This window comes from Sinohyriopsis cumingii, chromosome 6 (genome assembly GCF_028554795.1).
Source record: "Sinohyriopsis cumingii isolate HCF-2022 chromosome 6, ASM2855479v2, whole genome shotgun sequence".
In the NCBI taxonomy this organism is placed as follows: Eukaryota; Metazoa; Mollusca; class Bivalvia; order Unionida; family Unionidae; genus Sinohyriopsis; species Sinohyriopsis cumingii.
The window spans coordinates 160,281,594-160,304,093 of record NC_142966.1 but is presented as its reverse complement, the minus strand read 5'-3'; the positions used below and the strand labels follow the sequence as shown (position 1 = coordinate 160,304,093).

General features: G+C 35.8%; 1 protein-coding gene across 7 annotated transcripts in view; it reads right to left on the bottom strand.

Moving 5' to 3' along the window:
• The window catches only part of LOC149798399 (receptor-type tyrosine-protein phosphatase alpha-like), a 100,463-nt gene that overhangs the window by 67,890 nt on the left and 10,073 nt on the right, over nucleotides 1-22,500 (bottom strand). The window lies entirely within an intron of this gene.

The following is a 22,500-nucleotide window of genomic DNA, read 5'->3' as shown; positions in this document are numbered from 1 at the left end:
TTGTGTTTTGTAAATATTTCGCACCTCTGAACTTGCTAGGATATTGTTTGGTAATCTATGACTTCACACGGGAGCTGTGTTGTATAACTACTTATTTTATTTCAAATATTTTGTATTTTTTATATATATTTATTATTTAATGAATTTCAAAAATATCAAAGCTATTATTTCTGCAATTAAAAAATTACAAAATGATGGTAAAAATATATCTGATCAACTCAATCCTGAAAAAAAATATTTGTGATCTTGAATCATTACAACAACGAATTTTTTAAAATCGATATGCATTATGGGCAGAATACGGTTTCATTAAGCCTATTCAGCAAACTATATTACAATCCTTGTCAACAGGCAAAGATAGAGAGGTTGAAAAAATCGTTTCTCTCACGCGCGATTGAAAAAATATCAGAATCATATCACGATTACGAAACAAAAAATATTATTAATACGTGTGTAAGGCAGTTGAGAAAGATTATGTCAGCTCGACAAAGGAGCTATTATAGAAGAGAAAATGAAAACAGTGACAAAATCACTAGAGATTCTGAAAGCGAAAGTAGTGAAAACGTCACTAACGGAGATTGCAAAGTGAAAATTATGACGACAGCGAGCGTTTCAGCTTTGTGGTAACGGACTGTGAAAATAAAAATAATGACAAAGTCACTATTGATTGTGAAAGTGAAAGTGTTAACACTAAATAATAACACATGTAATTTTTCTTCTGATTCAGATTTATTTGTAGTTTCATCATAATATTTATTTTTATTCAGAAATAATTGCATTTTGTTTTGTAAAATTATTATTATTATTATTATTATTATTATTATTATTATTATTATTATTATTATTATTATGTAATTTTCTGTTTTCAGTAGGATTTATGTTATTGTGGAGTATCATTTTACCCCAGCAAATTATGAAATCAGTTTTATAATTATAACTTTGGGTACCATGTACGCCAACAAATTATGAAATGTGATCGATCACAATTATGAATACGATTTACCAGAGCAAATTCGATAATCAGTGAACAATAGGATTTTTATTTTATTCTAATCATAATATTTATGATGGAATTTTCTGTTTTCAATAAGATTGTCACAACTGTTTATACCACCCACTTATCCCATCAATTTTTAAATATGATTGACTTGACTTTGTCAAGGTTGAGTAATATTTACCCTCATCAAATTATACAATTTGACTGCCTTGACTTTGCCAAGTTTGAGTAACATTTACCACTGCTAATTATGATGTCTGACCAATTCTGACAGTTATGAGTACCATTTACCCAATGAAATTATAAAATCTAACTGATTTTTCGTTTTTTGAGCACCATTTACCTGAAACCTGGACGAGAATTAGTAAAAAACATTCTGTGATAATATATTTTATTTCCCCTGATTAGGAATCAGGATTGAAACTCAAGCAGGAACGTGAAGATCTACAATCGATCCGTTAGGAGCTTATATACATATTGATATTTAGAACTTCATAAAGCAAATCAAACAAGTGTCCGGTTTGGTCACTAAATTTGAAATGTATCTTTCATAATAGTGGAGTATGACATCGCAGATACACCTGATTAATAAGTTATAATACAATCAAAAATACAAGGGCTGCTTGAAGTGTGAATGTATATAAAATATATCCCTGTTGAGCCTGACGGAATTTATTAAGATCTGCATGATAGCTGCCATCAATTGAAGCACATACAAGATTGACTGCAATTGTTGACGGGATAGTTACAATTCCTGGTGATATATGCCTGCCAGCACCATATGGATCAGAGTTATGCTTGAGAATATTTCAAGACGTGGTATTTTTTTGCATGCGGGTAATATTTTTGGAAAATATTCATCGATAATATCATTGACTGATTTTTTTTATTTCATCAGTGTTAAAATATGGTATTATGAATGTTGGTAATTGTTCTTCTGTTATCACATATACGTCCAGGAATATTTCTTAGATTGTTAATGTATTAACTACTTCATCAGCACGGTTAATAACATTTTCAACGATATGTTTATTGACAAACTCAAGATCGGATACATTCTAGTTTAAACGTTGTATCGTTGCGATCATCTGCTGTTTTGTATCGTTGCTGTAATATTGTATGACGCTAAAAAAAATATTGCAGTTGATCGAACATACGTTTATACTCTGACTTGATGTAGTCGGAATATCTATTCGATTTTTTCTTTTGTGGCATTTTTCCCTATAAAAGCAAAGTCCTATTATATGAAGCCTTGTACCATAAGACCCAATAAAAGTAGATTTTACAGGACTCCATGGTTCCTATTTTCCGATATTCAAAAAGATTTTAAAATATTTTCTTCTCAGTAGCAAAGTCGCTACGTTGTGGTACTGGTGGTCCTTGATAAACAGGTAGCATTTCTAGCCATCGTAACATACTTTGGATCGACGACTGATATATATCAATCGCGTATTCTAGCGAGTATATTTCTATCGCGGCTTATAACGTTGGTTCGTGAACAGTTATAGTAATTTTGGATTCTTTTCTGGATTTAATTCTGATCTGGAATTCTTCGCTGGTTTGTTCCATCTTGATTTATTTAATATAAAAAATAGAGAATTATTTGCTGAAATCCAAAGAATGAATATTATCTAATATTTGGCCAACTATGATATAATCACAATTAGGCTAGTGCTATTTCTTTCGCTGGAATAGCAGTTGGAACGTTGACGCAGACTCAGGATTATTTGAGAATGCTGATATCAACATGGTTTTATGCGGGGTTGTATTAGCGACGATTAGTTGCAGTAATTCTTGCGATGACATTATTTATTACTCCTGATTTTAGATCAGGATTCTAAATTCCGATTATCTAAATCGGACGTAGATTCTGGCACATTTATTCTCAAAGGTACATTTGTATCTTCTTTGTAAATCTTAATAATTTCTGTAAACTCAGTATCTGATACTATTCCATCGTTATTCTTGATCATATCAACGACGATAATTTGGAGTATGCTAGCGTCGCTGTATGAAACTTTATTGTATACCCATGTAGTTTACTTTCGCTACACGTAGATATTTTTTGGTGATGATATTAAGAATACCAGAAATTGTTGTTACAGCTGAAACACACATTGTTACAACTGCTGATGATGTCACTGTTATTATTGATATCAATATACTGGTTCCAGCGATAACAGCGGACGCCGAATACACAAATATGTCAACGACAACTACACTTCTGCGATATTTTTTTTACTTTTACTGTATACTCGACAACGATATTTTTAAGTTTGGTTTGCCACTCACATACTTGTTTGTATCCATAATGTTGAACGTCGATTGCGTAGACCATTATAAATTATTGGTGGTTTAGCAATTAATTTAAGACACCAATAGTACAAGAAGTCTAAAAATAATTCTTCGTGTTCCACAACAAAGTTTTCCTTGACGTTTTGCTCCAACATCACTAACATATATCCAGAGGATCCAGTTAGTGGATAACGCAGTGAAATTGTGGTAGATATCGTAAATTTCGTAGTGCTGAGTACTGAAAATCTGTATATACAGGTAACCTTAGCAAGATGTTTGATGGATTTAAAGAGTGATGTCAATAATGTTGATCCAAGCGCTACTGTATATTCTACAATGACGGTGATCATTTTGATGTCAGAGAGTTTAATTCCGACAAATTTGGCTTTCCAAAGAAATCATCAACTATTCCGTTTATAATTTGCGAAAACTTAAATATGATTGTACATGATTAGAGTATTCAGATTTAAATGTGGTCATTCCATCATTGATTGTCATTAACGAGCTCATCATCAGAACGTTGCTATAATCGACATCTATCTGCGTTACAGCATCATCGGTTGATTCTGGTTGTCCAAGAACAGTAGTTTTATTTATTTGCAATATTAAAGAATATATCATTATACCATATGTGGTTAGTAAACGATCATTAATGTTAGTTATGATCGTGTTGTTGTTGCTCTCCACATATCTTTTTGTTGCCACATCATCATCTGATTTTGGTTCTCTCGCATTAATAATTGTACATTTACTTATGTTGAGATCACCATACATAATATATCCAATTCTTCTGATTTGACCAGTAATTTATCCCATGAGTTTTAAGACTGATTTCTCTGAGTTTTTAATTTTACCGTTTTTAGTAAACACCGCTAAGTTATCTTCGGTCGCAACTGGAACCCGCGGGATACTATCTGTCAACAAGACATTATTCGTCTTTAATCGTCCTTGTTTATCCTGAAAAACAACGACTTCATTTTGGTCCACATTTGCGAGACTCAAAAGATTAGCGATGTCATCTTTGTCCTCGTCAAAGGTTGCATATTTAGATAATTCGCCTTGCCGAGTTTTACTCAGACGAGAAGATCTTCTGCAAATATCTACTATAATACTTTAAGAACTGTTAAAACGATGGTGGACGGTTATACCGTCTACTTGTATACTCGAGCACGACTTTATTAGGTGGTGTCTCTGACGATATCAGGTACCTTGACACAGCGTCGAGTACACCAATTACTTCACGGCCATATATTGGCGGATCGGTTATTGTATGTGGTGGTAGTGTTGAATACCAGACGGCATTACTTCGTACTGTGACGACATATTTTGAAAATTCTTTTGGTGGCTCCATCCCGTACGAATCGAAATAAACAACTCCACGTGGATTAATCGCGCATGCATCCCAATGAGTACCTTTTCCTGAACATCCATCGAGATTAATGATACCGGTTTCAAAACGGTTTGGTTGTTTCGGTAACTGATCACGAACAAAAACACCACTGAAGTGTCTGATGTTTAATCGCTTAGCAGCATCAATTAAATCAAAATTGGAAATAGGATGGTAACGCTTTGCGTCTAACCATGTGTCCTGGGAAGTCTTAAAAGTATCTTCTTAAGAGCTATATTCCAGAAAACAAACACGGTATGATGTTGATCCAGTGTAAAGCGGTGAGCACTTGTTGTTTCGTTAGCCAAGTCAGAAATGAAGATGTGATGGACGGAGTATAAATATTTTGTACTTTCATGCCCTTAATGTTACGGAAAACGGCGTCAGAGGGGGTTCTTTGTACAAGACTATCCATACAACAACAAAAGATTAAGACATTAAAAACTTTTAATCCAGCAAAAATATTGTGTCAACTTTAGTTTAACTTGGCAAAAAACCTAAACACCCATTAAAAACTGTAAGAAACTAAAATGTAGTGTTTTGGTTATTGCGGCTTTTAAATCAGCACATTAACTCATTTGATTTGCAAATATCTTATCAGCATTTCGTCTCCGTCAGAGCACAAATAGTTCAAACTTGTATTTACTTGTAAATGCAAGAAACAAAACTGTTTTAAAATAAAACATATGCTATTACCAAATTTACAATAAAAACGATGAGGCTTACTAATACGATCGATGTATATGACAAATTCCATAAAGGTTAGATACATACTATTTGTTTGCCCTTATTATGAATTTGTGTTGGAGGTTGATCGTTTTGCTTTGCTTTGATCTCATTGTATCCTAGTTTTGCAGATTGAAGGAGATGACGACATGATGACTTCTTGCTTTGGTTCTTTATATCAAGCCATTCTCGATTTCAACGATATCGTGAAAAACACGTCAAACTCTAACGAAAACGATTTAAAATCCCACAATCGTTTTAGTATTGACTTTACGAACGTTGATCCCAAATTAAAACGTGTGAAAGAAGGAACAGCCGAAAATAATGAATAGTAAAAGGAGTATGTTGTGCTTGCCATGTGCTGAGCAACATGTTATAACCTGACTGGTGCGCCCTGCTTCGCTTCATCAAGTACGTGAGGTATTGTCATTTCGATTAGTTGTTCTATGTTCCCATTGCGTTGTGTAGTGATAGTTATTTCACTGTAGCGGTTAAGTGTTTGTCGAAAATATTAATGCCATGAGGGCCATATCATGCTTTAAATAAGATACAGTCGGCAATGTAATATACCGTAGATTGTAATTGATTTAACAGATATCAAATTAGCAGTATTTGATTTTTTTTTTTCCTTATATGAACAAGGATAAAAGGACCAGATGGAAAATATATCAAATAGATCATGAGATCGAAACAGTCATATTTGCTGTATACAAGAAACCCAGTCAACAAAAACATTATTAATATATCGCGTAAGGAATGCGAAAATGAAACAATGCTAATTGTTTATCATCTACAGGTGCCACAATTCTGACAAACTTTAACTTTCCTATCACGATACTTCAAACAAGGTTCTCTTCGGCAGAATATTTCTTTTTCAAGCTTCAATTTATGACAAAGAGTTTAGGAACATAATCTCTCTGGACGGAAAGCATTACTTGTCTGAAACCTAATATGCTTAAAGTATAAGCTTCTTCCGAAAAAAAAAAAATCACTACGTACCTGACCGAGAGTTGTGTTTACATACCGGAGGTTCCCGCCCCCTCTGCTGCTATCAATTAAAAAATTATCGTATTAATAATACCACCAGATAAGGAATCTCACACTGCTAGATCGGCTCGAGAAAGACTAAAAGCAATCAAAACATTTCTTCCTGTTCGCGATTCTGTTAGACAAAAATTGCAAGAACGTCAAGAAGCCCAAGTTGAATTTACAGAAGGCACAAAAGAGTTATTTAAACTCATTACAACAATTACTAAAAAAGCTGTATGGGGAGATTTTAAGGATGATGAGGATGACGACGGCAAGGAGAAGAAAAAGAAGAAGGGTATTCTTCAAGTATTAAAATAAGCCGCTGCGCTGACTAAAAAAATAGCAGAAAGAACCAAGAAAACAAAAAAGATTTTACGAGATCTTCCAACTGAAATAGCTGCAGCTCAACCTCTACCTGATGAAGAAATACTTGAAGGTATTGGTAAAGTTCGTACTGAAATTGCCGACGTGAAAAAACAAAAAACTTGCGTCTAACAGAAAACATTAAAATAATCAAAAAATTTAATGAAAAATTTATCAGAGAAATTATAAATACTGAAGAAGATGATTTACCTGAAAGAATAGCATCTGGTATGTTTGATAAATCCAGTATTTTAAAACCCGGTCATGAAAAACTAAACGATGATAATCTTATTAAGTGGATATATCGCACATATAAAAACAAAAAGCAAGTCAGAAAAGATGATTTGAAATATATAGATATTTTCTAGCAAAATGCAAGGGCTTTATAGAGAGAGGCTGGAACAAATAGAACAACAACAATCTTCTCCATCGCGGAGGGAGTCAATTGAAGAGTTAAAAAGAGTAAGGGAACGGGGTCTGGCAGAAATGGAACAAGAAAGAGAAAGAGCGAGACAAAATAAAAGACGAATTGATTGAGAGAGAGACTGAACGGAAAAACAAATTGTCTCTTTTATTAAGTAAAAAAGATTTTAAAAAATAAGATCTTGATGATGATCCTCCTGACGCTACTGGAAGCGGTTTGGGGAGTGGTCTTATTGCCTGTGTTCTTTCTGACGTAGAACGACTAGAAATACTGATTGGAGGAAAACGTGCAGGAAACAATTCTTCAGAAATTGTTAATGAAATATCTGATATTTGTCGAAGATTGTTTCAAGGCGGTATTATGGATCGCAGTATTTATCGTTCTCTTATTGATGAAATTGCCGATGATTATCACAGCGACTAAACAATTAATTAATCAGTATATACAAATGATTATACACACTGCTCAACGTAGACCGATCATGGTCAGGGTAGTAAACTCACGACTGCCAAATTACTAAACAATTTACGGAGATGGACTTGGTGATGTTGTTCAGGGTCTATTTAGAAAGATGGCTCCGAAAGCAATACCCATTGCAAAACAATTAGGGATGGAAGCGATTGAGGCTGTTCTTGATAAAATTCCTGGCGCTATTGGTAATCTTGACAGTAAAGCGTTCTCGACTGTCAAGGACAGACTAGCTCGATTAGTACGAAGAAAACAGCAGCAACCAATAAAACTGGCCAGCACTGAAGTTATGCCCGCAAATGTCAGTAAAATAATAAATCAAGCGCAAATCAAAAACTAACGGAATTATCTAAAGAAGCAGAAAGAAATAAAACTGCAAATTTAATGGCGGGAAGTTGTCTTCAACGATAATTTAAATCACCATTTGGAAAATTAGTAATTATAATAAAATGTTCAAGCGTATGTCCGACCCAGCATTTGACATGGATGCACCGGTCTTCAAAGATGAATCAGTACGTGATTATCAATTTTATTCCTATGACGCAAGACAACCAAATCAGCGTGGGAGAATCGAATTACAGGTACAGAATACAAGTAGATATTTCTTGCCCGCTGAGGCGTTTATTGAAGTAGAAGGTGAACTTGTAACGAATGTTGCGGCTAATACGCCATATTATGCCAATTTGCGAGTTGGTTTTGTCAATAATGGGGTTATCGCATTGTTTAGTAGCGCCACATACATGATTGATGGAAGAAATATTGATTCAATTCAGCATGATGTTGATGTTGCTACAACAATAATTGGTCTACAGAGATATTCTGATGATTACACAAGATCAGCTGGTCCAACAATGATGTTTGCTAAAGATATTACCAATCACGCTGATCATGTTCATTATATTAAATTATGGACACCAGTAGGTACTGCATCTGATCCACAACCAGTTGCTGATGGTCCTGAATATGCAGCCAGACCAGGTGCTGCTTTTGATATCATGGGAAAAGTTAATGCGACTTACAACTTAGGGTTTGCAACACGCCGGGCAGCATTGTCAGGAGATAATATAAGTTTTTCGTCTGCGATTCCACTTTCTCATATCTTTGGATTTTGCAGAAATGTTAGAAAGGTCATCTTTGAAGCTAAACACACAGTTGTGTTCGTAAGAAAAGGTGATGATAATGATGCAATCTGGCGAGGTGTTGGTGTTGCTGATGCTGGTAAAGTAAATATAACGAAGCTTTCATTGTGGATGCCAGTAACGATTCCATCTATTACTGAAGAACAGAAATTACTCTCTCTTACGGATCAAGGTAATAAATCATTGCTATCATGGTTGACAGTAACCACAGATACTGCTCAAACTAATGTTAATAGTTTATTCACATGGAATATAGCATCACAACAGCGTGTTTCTGCGCCACGACATATTTTTATTGCGCTGCAACATAGTAATCGGATAGGTAGTCAAAAACATTCACATATGATATTTGACAAACTTGGAGTTGATGAAGTTTCCTTGCGGATAAATGGACATCAAGAACCAGCTGAAGATATATTGTTAAATTTTGGTCAAAATCACGTAGCGCGTGCATACCATCGTTTGATGTCATTTATGGGACGTGATCGAAACGTTGATACTGGGCTGCAAATATCACAGTTAGATTTTACAAATCTGTATCCGATTTATTACTTTTCGCTGCAGCATCTTGATTTATCCAAACAATCCGTCGTTGATATACACTTTCGAGCTCGTGTTAATGACCCGCCAGCTGGTGCCTTGTACAGAGCAATCGCTCTTATACTCAGTGACAAAGCGATGTTACTTGAAGGTGGTAGTGGTCGAATGAGGGTTATTGATGCACCAGTGGAAAATCTTTAATCACGTTATTTAAAAACACAAGTATTATCATAAAATGCCATATTGTCACGTTAGTGTCAGTCTGACTCCTGGTCAGATTTAAAACCTTCAATCAAATTCAGCAAAAAACTGCGGTATGAAATTAACACTAAAGCGAGATCAGATCACGGGTGGACAAAATAAATTATCATTATCAGAACATCAACTTAAACATTTCAATCTCTCTGCGGGTGCGGTTAAAGACTCAATTAAAACAGGCAGTATTTTTCCACTCCTCGCGGCTATTTCAGCATTAATTTCCGCAGCGGCACCTGCCGTAGCAAAGGCAGCTGCATTAGGTGATGTTGGAACCGCTGCTGGAATGGCTCTAAAGAAAGCAAAAGGGCGATGATTTATAAAAAAGAGGGACCGGATTAAGATTACCGGGATCTCGTAGGGGAAAAGGTCTGAGGCTTCCAAGATCACTTCGTTGATTCCAGCATCAAATTTTGATTTACTTGATGCTGTTAAACAACTAAAAATAATAAAAAATTCAGAGGTGTTTTTTATGCGAGATCAATTGCCGGACCGACCAAACAGCGCTGAAACAGGTATTATTAATCTCGATGAACGTTCCGGACCTGGTACTCATTGGACCGCATACGCAATTGATCCACGTGGAATCGTTTATTTTGATTCGTACGGGTTAGCTCCATATCGTGAGTTTATAAAGTATGTCGCACCACTTCACGCAGCGGTTTGGTATTCAACGCTACCAACACAAACAAGTAATTAATGTACTCGACGCTATATCAAAATCAATCAAACCGCCACATAAAGTCGTGCATGATTATACAAATAACCGCTTCGTTTTAAACAGATCTTAAATTATAATGGTTGATATTTACGGAAGATCTTCTTCTACCAGTAAGAAAAAAAAAATCCGACATTGATCTGTCGAAGTACGGGACTAAAGATGAACTCGCTGAAATTATGAACCTGGCTGGAGTTGACCCAGATGAGGTTGTTCTTTTTCAGGACCGATACGAAAAACTAAAAACTAGCAATATTAAATGGAATGATATAATTCGACGAGTACTCGGTGCAGTTACGGATAACATTCCTGTGTTTACTGACGGCGGTAGAATCAGGGATTCAAGTATATCGTTTACAACTATCAGAGATGAAATTGCAAAAAGCGTTGCTAATCATGTAAGAAGCACCGGCGACACGATGACAGGTACACTCAGCATGAACGGAAACAAGATAGTAGTGTTAAGAGATCAAATATCCGACGAAGATGCCGCGACAAAAAAAATATATCGACGTCAACTACAATACCGTTGACGGTAAATTATCCACGTTGCGGTCATAGTATGATGTGCACGTGGGCGCTTTTGGAAGAGTTCGAAGAAATTTTCAAAAAACCGATGAATCCATAGACAAATTCTTCGGTACTCCGCACGCCGTTGACATAAAACTTTCTGATATCAAAAGTAACCTAGACGCAACTAAAAAAAATTAGAAGATGTCGTGCGTGGAATTCCTGATATCGTTAACAAAATTATTCTGATTAAAATTCTTGCCGGAATAACTCCCGGGCATATTACCAATATCGTATGCACGGTGTCATCTGGATTTGCAACATGGTCACAGCGAAATTAAACTATCAAATATACTGCAACAGTCACTGGCGTGTACAAGCTGTCTGTGTTCAGTGCTGCAAAATTCGAAATTTTTACAACGTACCCATGGCGTCATTCCACCGACAAGTGTTCTGGAGTTGTGTCTATCATATTAAATAGCGGAAACGAAGAAGTATTTATTCTGGTAGCAGCTGATAAGAAATTAACCGCAACATCTTTCTGGTGGTGTCTAGAATTTGTAGCTGAAACACCTCAATTATTTACTGCATAATATATAATGAATACCCCAGGCTTGTACAGGTACAATCAAGCACGTGAATGGCAAACGAACTTAAAAAATCGAGTCGAACAATATACGGTAAAAATAAAGAAATATCGACGACGACTAGTTATCGTTGACGTAATCGTTTATTCAGTATCCGCTCTTGTTGTTGTATCCACAGGCATATTATTATCAACGATACCAATAATGGCGCTAGTAGCCGTAACCATCTGTATTTCAGCTACAACATCAATTGCAGGTGTGTTAAATATAATTGTAAAAAAATTAAGTACTTGTACTAATAAAAAATTATCCGATTATATGATAAAGTTGCACACGGCGACGGTAGAATATCGAAGTTATCTTCGTTGTTATCGACGGGTCTTAATGATAGAATTATATCTGATTTTGCGTTTACAGAAATGATTAAAATATACAGCTGTGCTGGTATTAAAGGCACAAATATATTAAATAATGACATCACTAGAGCTACTTCAGCAGATCGTGACAAACACAAGTCCGCTGAAAACAGCAATGATCTCAGTAAGTTCGATTAATCCTGAATTTAACGTCAGTTTTCCAACTGCGATTCCAGTAAAATAAATTGCACTAGCGCAATTACGAGTATATCACAGATGGCCAAATATCAGATCGAAATCATTTAATGATACACCAGCAAATAAATCGCTTGTATTTGCTAATAAAAATAAAGATGATAGAACACCTGAGTGGAACGTTGTTGAGATACAAACTGGCTGTTATGAGATTGAAGAGATCAATAAAGAATTTGCGCGTAGACTAAAATCAATAACGGGAAAAGAAGCAAAAATATCAATTAAAGTTGATGAGCCGACGCTATCTTCTACGGTTGAGATACATTCTCCTGATTAAGCCGTTGATATTTATCAATCATCGATAAGATTAGTACTAGGTTGGCCTGATATTGCGCCAAAATATCATGGACCACCAGAACCACGTCGGGGTGATTTTATTACAGATGAAAAGAAATTTATAACAACTCCCAAATACTGAGGTTTTTATCCGTGGTTGAAATGGGACTCTGCATATGAACTTTATACTTTTAGTGGTGAAATAAGATATTTGGAGGTTTATGAAATGTATTCCGGCCCTATCAATTCTGAGGTGAAACAATCAATTGATAATATACAAAATTTGTTTTTGTCGTTATCGCAACATTATAATGATGATACAAAACAACAGATCATTGAGTCAATAAAACATATAAATCAATTGGAATCAGATTATAATTATGTTAATGAAACTTTCATTAGGGAAGTACGAAATCATGTTTTTTCTTTTCCCCACCCTAGAAAGCCATTTATTAATTATTATAGAATAACAGAAAAAGAATATGAGGGGGAAGGCGATTTTAATTTGAAATACCAAAATTTAAAAAAGATGAACTGAAAAAATGTATTGATACAAACTTTCCTAAAATCATCGAATCATGGAGCAAAATAGCCCCACCTCCGCTTGTTTTCAAACATGATAACGATCCATACGTCGGCGGCAGACATGTTTCACCAGGATTTGTTAATATAACATCGACAATTGCGGTTAATCTCGTTTGTGATGTGATCGATGGCAGCTATCAAATAGATCTTGGAAAGTCAAATCAGGCTCAACAGGGATACATTTTATACACGTTCGCACCACAAGTAACCCCTGGGGATTTGATCGTGCAAGTACCAACCAATCCTGTTTATCTGCGGTGTCATAATAATATGTTAACACGAATACATTTTAAGTTCACAGACCACCTCGGACACTTAATTGACCTGAGGGGAGAGGAATTGATAGTTAATCTGTATGTGAAATCTTAATAATTCTTTCGAAATGTTTTATTTATTCTGAAATAATTATTATAATCTGAAATATTTTATTTTTTCAGAAATTGATGGGGTGGTTTGGTACGCATTCTACGAGTTCAGTGGGTACACGAAACCACAAACCCCCTATGAGAGCCCCATCACATGAAAAAGTATAATAAATTTATAAAACATTTCTCGGCGATATTTCCCAAATCTCATTTTCGGAAGGGTAATTTAACAACAAAAAATATCATAGAAAAAAATTAAATCGATTTATAAAGGATTCGGTGCGGAATTTAAACCAAATGACAGCATAAATGCTAATAGAAACAATTACACGCTATATTATCCACAATGGCCCGAGTCAGACTTTATCGTGGATGAATCATGGTTGAATATTATCACAGATGATCCAGGATATTTAGCCGGTAATGATATTCCGATCATAGATGAATACGCCAAATGGTTGAAATTTCACATTTGGAGTGTTAATAAATGATTGCGTCGATATGATATCCCACATCAGTAATACGACACTTGCTTTGCCGCTGGGAAAAGTGCCTTTTTTTCCTATATAATATATGAGATATGCCAATTTCCCCAGCGGCAATTCAGATATCATTGATATGTTATTAATTTTAATGATGATGTGGAAAGTGGCTTTTTCTTATATAATATATGATTTATGTCACTTTTCCCAACATGAAGACAAATATCATTGATATGTTATTACAAAATATTTGGGGAAAGTGGCTTTTTCCTATATAGTATATGATTTATTCCACTTTCCTCGTCATGAATGAAGTCTCATAAATATTATATTATAGATGAATATGAGAGTTCATTCATTGACGATAGAGCAGTTATTTTGTCAATCTGATATTTCTTGTGAATAACATTTATTTTGTCCAATCCGACGCTGGAGATGTTTCATTGATGATGAAGGAACTCACATAAATATTATATTATATAGGAATATGGGAGTTCCTTCATCAATAAAAACATATGTATGATAATGATTAAACTCTCAAGCCCAGAACTCATAGCTTGCCACCGCATTCTACGAGTTCAAGGGTATAAAATCCTCATATAAACTCCTAGATTACCATCCCATTCTAGTAAGTTTAGAGGATACATATAAGGACAGCACAACCCAGAACTCATAGCTTGCCACCGTATTCTACGAGTTCAAGGGTATAAAATCCTTATATAAACTCCTAGCTTGCCATCACAGCCTAGCAAGTTTAGAGGATACATATAAAATCCCATAACTCCTGGTCTGCCACCGCAGCCTAGCAAGTTCAAGGATACATATAAAGACAGTACAACCCCATGACTCCTAGACTGCCATCGCATTCTAGCAAGTTTAGAGGCGATATAGGACCCCAAAATCACTTCCCCCTATATATAGTACCAAAAACTATATGTGGGTAGTTGGTCAGGAAGGTTCAATTGCCACCGCAGAGGCCAGTATATATTGTGGAGGAACCCGGAAAAACCCATAGTTGGGGAATTTTTCTGGGTTTTTTCCATATCATCAAAATGATATGTATCTCTGCAACGTATGCAATGTAACTGCAGTTAATTTTTATGTTTGTAAGTTAGAAACCATAAATATCCTTGTACGAGTATTATTTACGACGTAGATGGTTCAAATACATCGCAAATTTGAGATAGATGTATTACAGCAAACTTCCGCTTACGATAGTAAACACGGTCAAAGGGAAGTAACTCAATTACATGAGTATGCTCAACAGAGTTATCCCCATTCTTCAGGTAAGAACTATATACGAGTAGCTAGAGACCCAAATAGTTAATAAATATAATTCGAGGTAGTTCAATTACAGGTATAATTTTACCATCACGAACTGTAAAAGTCATTTTCGTATCAAGTGGCAATAAATAATGTGCATGGTAATCATCGATAATCATTTTGTCGTGAAAACAACCCTCAGGTAATCATTCACCGAACACATTATATTATAAAATAAAATACTAAAACAAAATCATCAATGGCTGAATATATAATACGAGAATGTCGCCGACTGCGATTTAAATTAAATAATGACTTACATATGGGTGAAGAAATAATCTACGCTGACTGGGCCACTATAACACAAAAAGAAAAAGTATTTATCGTTGATTGTATTGCTGGCGAAATTAACAGATCCTCACTTCACCTGGAATACGCGAGATTAATACTGAATAAACTAACAATGGCAGAAAAAAGGTTGTACAGGCAGAAGATTTAACAGCGACGGTAGATTCTACGGTGAACGTCATAATACCATCGACGGAAGATTGGGATTCGGAGGCTACTCATTCAACATTTGCGGCAGAACCCGATCATTTCAATCTCCATCATTGATATTGGACGATGATTCTTTGATCATATTTTTTAGAAAAAGCGGATCTGGTTATATTTGCCAGCTGTATACATCGATTGAAATATTCTCTTTTCACCCGTCTGTGTATTGAAGGATTTAACCGCTCTAGGGATTTTGGGGTGTTTACCCGTTTGCCTCCCACCCACCCCGTGCAGAATTCTTGCTTTGTGTTATAGCCTAAAGATTAGATAAATTATGATTAAGTTTATCTCCGTCAATATGATCGATCACAAGATCGTCTTTGATCAATCCATGGTGACAGTCGTATACGAATCGATGACAATAATAAGTTTTCTTCCCAGCGTTGAACTTTAGATAACCAGTATTGCTAATAACACCAACTGGTCTTTTCAACCGAATGTGTCTGGTAAGACCATCACAATTGGATTCATAGTTTGTTATTATATGATGCTTTACAAACTCGTTCATATTTTGCTCCATTTATATAATAATAGTATTTGTTTAAATCATAATTTGCCTGAAAACTTAGATAGTCCTCTACGGATTTTATAGATCTGTCACTGTCTTTATTTTTTTATCATAATATCTTTTAAGTTCTCTGTATCGCTTACCACCACAGCGAGCACATAATTGTGTTTTTCCTCGCACTCCAGCACCACATCGCAGGCACGGTATTGGTCCTAAACTACCATTACGAACAGATTGTGAATGCTGTCAGCAGAATTCGTTTTTACAGGATTTATTACAGCAAGTCAATGAACCGATCTTCAACCATTTACATTGAGACATTATATATAATATTTTTCATTTAAATACTTGTTTGAAATATAATATGAGCGAGTTCGATAGATTGTCCCGAATCAAGCACTGGGGCGCAGATCAATTTAATCTCGATAGAGTATCTCCCGACCGACCGATGCGAGATCTGGTTGATCCGAAAAATAAAAGCTTGATTAATAAAATTCTCGGCGCCAAGGAAGAATTTCACACAGATGGTGCATGTCATGTATGGTAAACGTTCAAGATTATACGCGACGATGTCATCGACGCTACGATGAATGACGAACGAGCAGCAACTATCGTTAACTACATTGATAATTGCAAATATCTTTTCAGAACAAAATTTGTCGTGTTAACAGAAACAGGTAATTGGATTATCCGTGACAAATATGATTCTGTGCACAAGGGTGAAAAAACTATCGTACTAAGTAAAGATTCTAAACCAGGTCTACCGTCTGGCATTGACAAACCGTATTATGAGCGAGCGTATCATGTGACCGTGGTTATTTATGGAATCTATGGGATAAATGAAAAACCCAGCGTTGATAAACTAGCGCCGATGAAATTTTCAAAAATAAACTGTGTGGTTGAACGAGTAATAGAACATTTTATCGTTTCGACTCTTGGAAACGGCTTAAAGGATAAAAGACGTAAAATAATAAACACGTGGGGAGAAATGGTTAAAGATACCGGGGCGTCAATCAAAGATGTGGCTGAACTAGGAAAAAAACTAAAGTTCCCAATAACCGTAGCGACGATAACAGGAGAAATATTGTTTGAATGAAAATATAAATCAAAAGGTTCAGATGATGAAAACCCGGATAAAACAGATTACGAGAATAAAATTACGAAAGATCTTGGCAGAAAAATAATTGGCAAGTTCACTCACGAAGGATCATACGATCATAAACGACATTGTGCAAGATTGATCATGGACGATGCTGAGTTAGATTGTATAATCGCTGATACAACGAAGAAAAACACGTTTATAAGTCGAGAAATAGCTTTCTTGTCAAATGGAACTAAACTAGGCACAATCGTGAGCTACATGGACGGTGAGTCACCTCAGTATACTTATTTAAGATCATCGATGCTCGCATACGTTTCGATAAATCTATTATGATGATGAATAAAGTTTCTAAATGTGCTGTCAGAGTTGCCACGGACTCGTTTTATATCAATGCAAATATTGTGGATTGTTAGAACAACTACATATCGATACTTGTGCACAGTGGGGTTCGTGGAGAATAAAAAAAGAAAACATACTCGATTATTCCGAATCCGCTGATGTTACGATAAAAGATATTTATTGTAAAAATATCAAACACTGAAAAATTCTGCTGCACCGTCGGTGTACGATCCAATAACCAGAAATAAAACGGTTTATCTGAACGGACCAGGGGATTCTGGTAAGACGACCCGAGCGATTGAATTATTTCAGAACTCAGATATAATCGTTTTAACTCCTACACATAGACTCGCTCGAGAGATGAAACAACGAGTACAGTCGTGTACTTATCAGAGCTTCTTTCAATGGAAGGGTGATGCATGGACTTCTTCGAGGATGGGTGAGAAATATATTCCGAGGATTATCATTTGGGATAAAATATGTACAGTACCGTTAGAAACATTAAAACCGTTTCTTGATTAGCTATTAACAAGAAATACCGCTGTGATAATGTGTGGCGATCACGGTCAACCATCACCTTTTGTTGGACCATCTCCACATCATTGGCTGAAAGATTTTGTTGACCACGCTGAAGAAGTAACTGATGATCATAGAGCACTTGATCCAGAATTAAGGGAGTTTAAAATATTAATCAGATTACAAACGAATAAAATTCAATGTGAAATAATGCGTAACGTGATTTCAGAAACACCCATGAAAGACTTTCTGCAAGCGTGGAGACCAAACGATTTGATAGTTGCAAGTAGAAAGATAGTCAGAGACACACTTCAACGAGAGTTGTTTCACTTACAACGAGAAAAGTTTCCAACGTTGCCAGTTCCGTTATATTATCGACCAGCAGATACAAGGCGACAATATATTGACGTTGATATACCAGGACAGACCGAGAAACAGAATTTAGTGTTGAATGATATTGTTACAGTTGATATCAATGTTGTTGAAGATGCGCTAAAAACAAATAAATCCCCGTGGACGCTAGGATACACGATGACGATTCATTCATCTCAAGGATTAACTATTACTGATACAGTTGTTTGGATCGTCGATGATGGTATCGAGTGGTCAAACTTAGTTTATCTCGCAGTGTCTCGAGTCAGAAGAATATCTCATTTGCGGAGGATTGTCATGAATAGGTTAGTGATCAATGATGATGATGTTGACGGTAACATAATAAGAAAAAATCAGCTGGTTATAAACAATGTGATAAAAAAAATAAACGTGATTTTGATCTTGACGTTGAATGTATTAACACGCTGAAATAACAGCAGAATAGTCACTGTGCGAGTTGTAATTGCATAATGTTATGACGGTATCTGAAAAATGATCCAAGACAATTTAACGTAGATAGGAAAGATAACCATCTTGGCCATACACGAGAAAACACGATGTTGACCTGTCTTGAGTGCAATCGACGTAGGGGTGCTAGTTAAGTGATTGCGGTGGTAATTGAGTGTCCTCGGGAATTATTTGTAGTTGTTCACGTACAAATCCACGTTGAGGAGCAGTTGAATCTAATCTGTAGATTTGCTGGTCTACCAGAGGATCTTGTTACGCTAGATATATTGTGTGTCGTAATACTCCAAATAGGATCAGTCGCTCTTTTTTTACCATCTTCAAGTTCACCTCGTTCGTATAAATACCTTACGGCCACATTACCTAATACTGGCTGTGTTGAAAAAACACGTCGTTGTACAGGTATATTTGTTTTGGTAATTGCGTTGATTGGTTTCATATTGGTCGTTCGAGGAATCTCATTATTTAATGCAGCTATCACACTTGGTAATCTTGCAACCCATTCGCGAGATCTCTTGTCTTAAATAAATTCCTTCGTGTATTGATATCCAAACAACCGCTCAGCAAGTGTTCGATTAAATCGTTCAACAACTGCCTGATCACGATGAATTGCAGTGTGTCCTCGTCTGATTTTGACATTATGTTGTTTCATCAACGATGATACTGGACCTTGAAATTCTTTGCCAGAATCAACTTGTAATAGATTTGGCCATCGTAGAGGTCCTCGTTGATAAATTCGTTCAAACGCATCGGCTACTTCAGATGCTGTTTTACTCGTTAACGGTTCCGCATCTTTGTATCTACTTGCAACATCAACTACAGTTAACGCGTATTTGTATGTTATTTGACGTCTACGTACTTTAATCGTATCATAAGGTAAACACAGAATATCTGCTTGATGAATTTCATTAGGAACACTGACATCGAAATACGCGTACTAAATTCGTTTCGGTGATGGTAAGTAAATTTGCCATATTGCTTGTTTGGATAACCACGCTTTAGCAGGAGATTGCTTGACTTTTGCTGCATCAGCGAGTTTACTAATTGCTGCTTTACCCCTCCAATATCCCCTTGGACTATAATAAATTGATTCCATTTATAATTAATTACCAGCCCCTAATACGATTTCATCGCAGATTTTATTAACCAATTAGCTAATGATTCTCTGATATTTATATTTTTTATGGAATCTAGCGAATTAATTAACTTCACATCTGCAATATGCCTATATTGTAGATCTTTATTTTTATAAGCCACATCATGAACGTGACATGCTTTATCAATATCATGTATGGCATACTCACCTGGTTTTGGTTGATCCTGATTGTCAAGCCTGATATCAAGTAGAGTGCCAGGACCACAATAATTATATCCTGGTAGATGTTTTTCTCCAGGGTATTTAGCCCATGGAGTTCCTGGGAAATTCGACATTAATTTAGCAATATCACCACCATCTTTTTTGGGTAAAAACGAAAACTTTTTTTATGTTACATACTGCACACCTTCCACCGTATGCTATTCTCGTATTTTTTGTTGTAACCGTAGATAGATCTTTAGTTGGGGTCTTAACTTTGCAACGTAAACAATATAAATTCATATTATTTATATATGGATATAATTGATTTCTCAGCGACACGAAAACAAGAGCCAGTTAAACACCATCCTGCGTTGCCAAATTCGATCAGAATGATAATAATAGGTCCATCTGGATCGGGTAAGACGCAATTATTACTTAATCTGATGATGATATGGTTAAAGTGGGCTAAATTGTATTTGGTAGCACCATCAGTTGATGATCAACGATGCTATGACGTACTTAAAGATTTCAATGAAAATGCATGAATGCTGGACGAAGATAAGGATGTTAAAGAGTTTATAACCGATATCGATGAAGCGCCGAGCGTTGATGCTTTAGACGGATTTATTAATAATTTAGTTGTATACGATGATGTGATGGTGGACAAACAATCAAACCTTGCCAGAATTTTTTCACGTGGCAGACATAAAAACACTGATGTGATTTATGTTACTCAGCGATACACACAAATACCAAAAGTGATCAGAGATAACTGTAATATTATGTTTAATGGAGTTGATACGCGCACGTTGTGATATATTCATCAAACTTGGTGTAGCGGTGACATGGATATAATTAAATTCAGAAATGTATTTTCACATGCACAATTAACCCAGCACGGGTTTATAACAATAAATTTACATGATCCTAGAACAGGATATCGTATTGGACTTGATAAAATTTTTGGATAAATTGATAGCAGCAGAGGGGGCGGGGACCTCTGGTATCTAAATAGAACTCTCAGTCAGGTACGTAGTGACCTAATGTTTTTTTATTTCAGAAGAAGCTTATACTTTAAGCAAATTAGGTTTCAGACAAGTGGTCTGTTCGCCCCCTCTGCTGCTCGGAATGCAATCAATGTGACATGTTGAAGTTTTAGGAACAATATATTGATAACGGCGCTTCTGGTGTTTTTATTTTACAAATGGATTAGCAAAGACTAGTACCTAGCAGCATATGCAATTCTAAGCATAAAAAGTAAAATCATGAAATCAATATAAGGATTATACGAATTGCTTTTGGAAAACAAAGTAATGACCGGAACCAAATACATGACAAAACTCTATGAAAGAAATCCATTCATACTGTATAGCAGGAAATCGACCAGGGGCAAGCTAAACTGTGTCTGTGATGAAACGTGAAGGAGATTATAAAAAGATAAAACCATTGTGGAAGATGGAGGAGCAAAATGGTCAAATACTTTACAAACGAAAGGATGGAACAAACATGATTATAATGTTCTCATAAAAATACCATATTTACAAATGTCCGTAATACGTCAAAATTCCAAAGAAGTACACGAACTTTAAGAAACCCATGTTGGTAGGGAAAGGTCAAATCACAATAGGGCTATCTGAATGAGAAATTTTATGCACATGAACCTACTGGCAGGACCTACGTTTCGCGACTAAATAACAGTGGATTCAGGTACTGGAATGTTCATCCAAAATTTTTGTCTTATGTAATATGCATTTTAGTAGTCAGATTTAAAACAAAATATTCAATACACAGGGCATCACTGCAGTAGCAGATAATGTTAGAATTTAATGGAGCTGTAAATTGTTGGACAGGTTGGTTCTAACAGAGAAAAACAAACTCTGGTGCCATTTCAACAAGGCATAGCAGGTTAAAACTTAATAATGAATTATGCTTTTGGAGGTTGTAGTTGTTGTGGGGTTTAACAGCATTTTTCATTACACGATAGGCTATACATCGCGGCCAGTATTAACGACGGAGGATGAACCCGGGAAAACCCCGGAAAGAACCATCGACCCACGAGAACTACTAGCACGTTTTCTCACATACCCACATTGGCCGAATCCGAGACTCTAACCCATGCAGTCAAAGATGAGATGATAGTGATCCCTAACGGAGAACGGTTTAGAACACTCAGCCACTCGGTGCCCCTTTTCGAGGTAGCAGTATATGTTTGTTATTGATTGACAAAATGGGAGTATCGCATGATAAAAGAAACATTTCAACAAAAAAGAGCGACTACTATAAACTTAAATTAAACCCTTCCATCAATACTGACCTAGTACGTTGA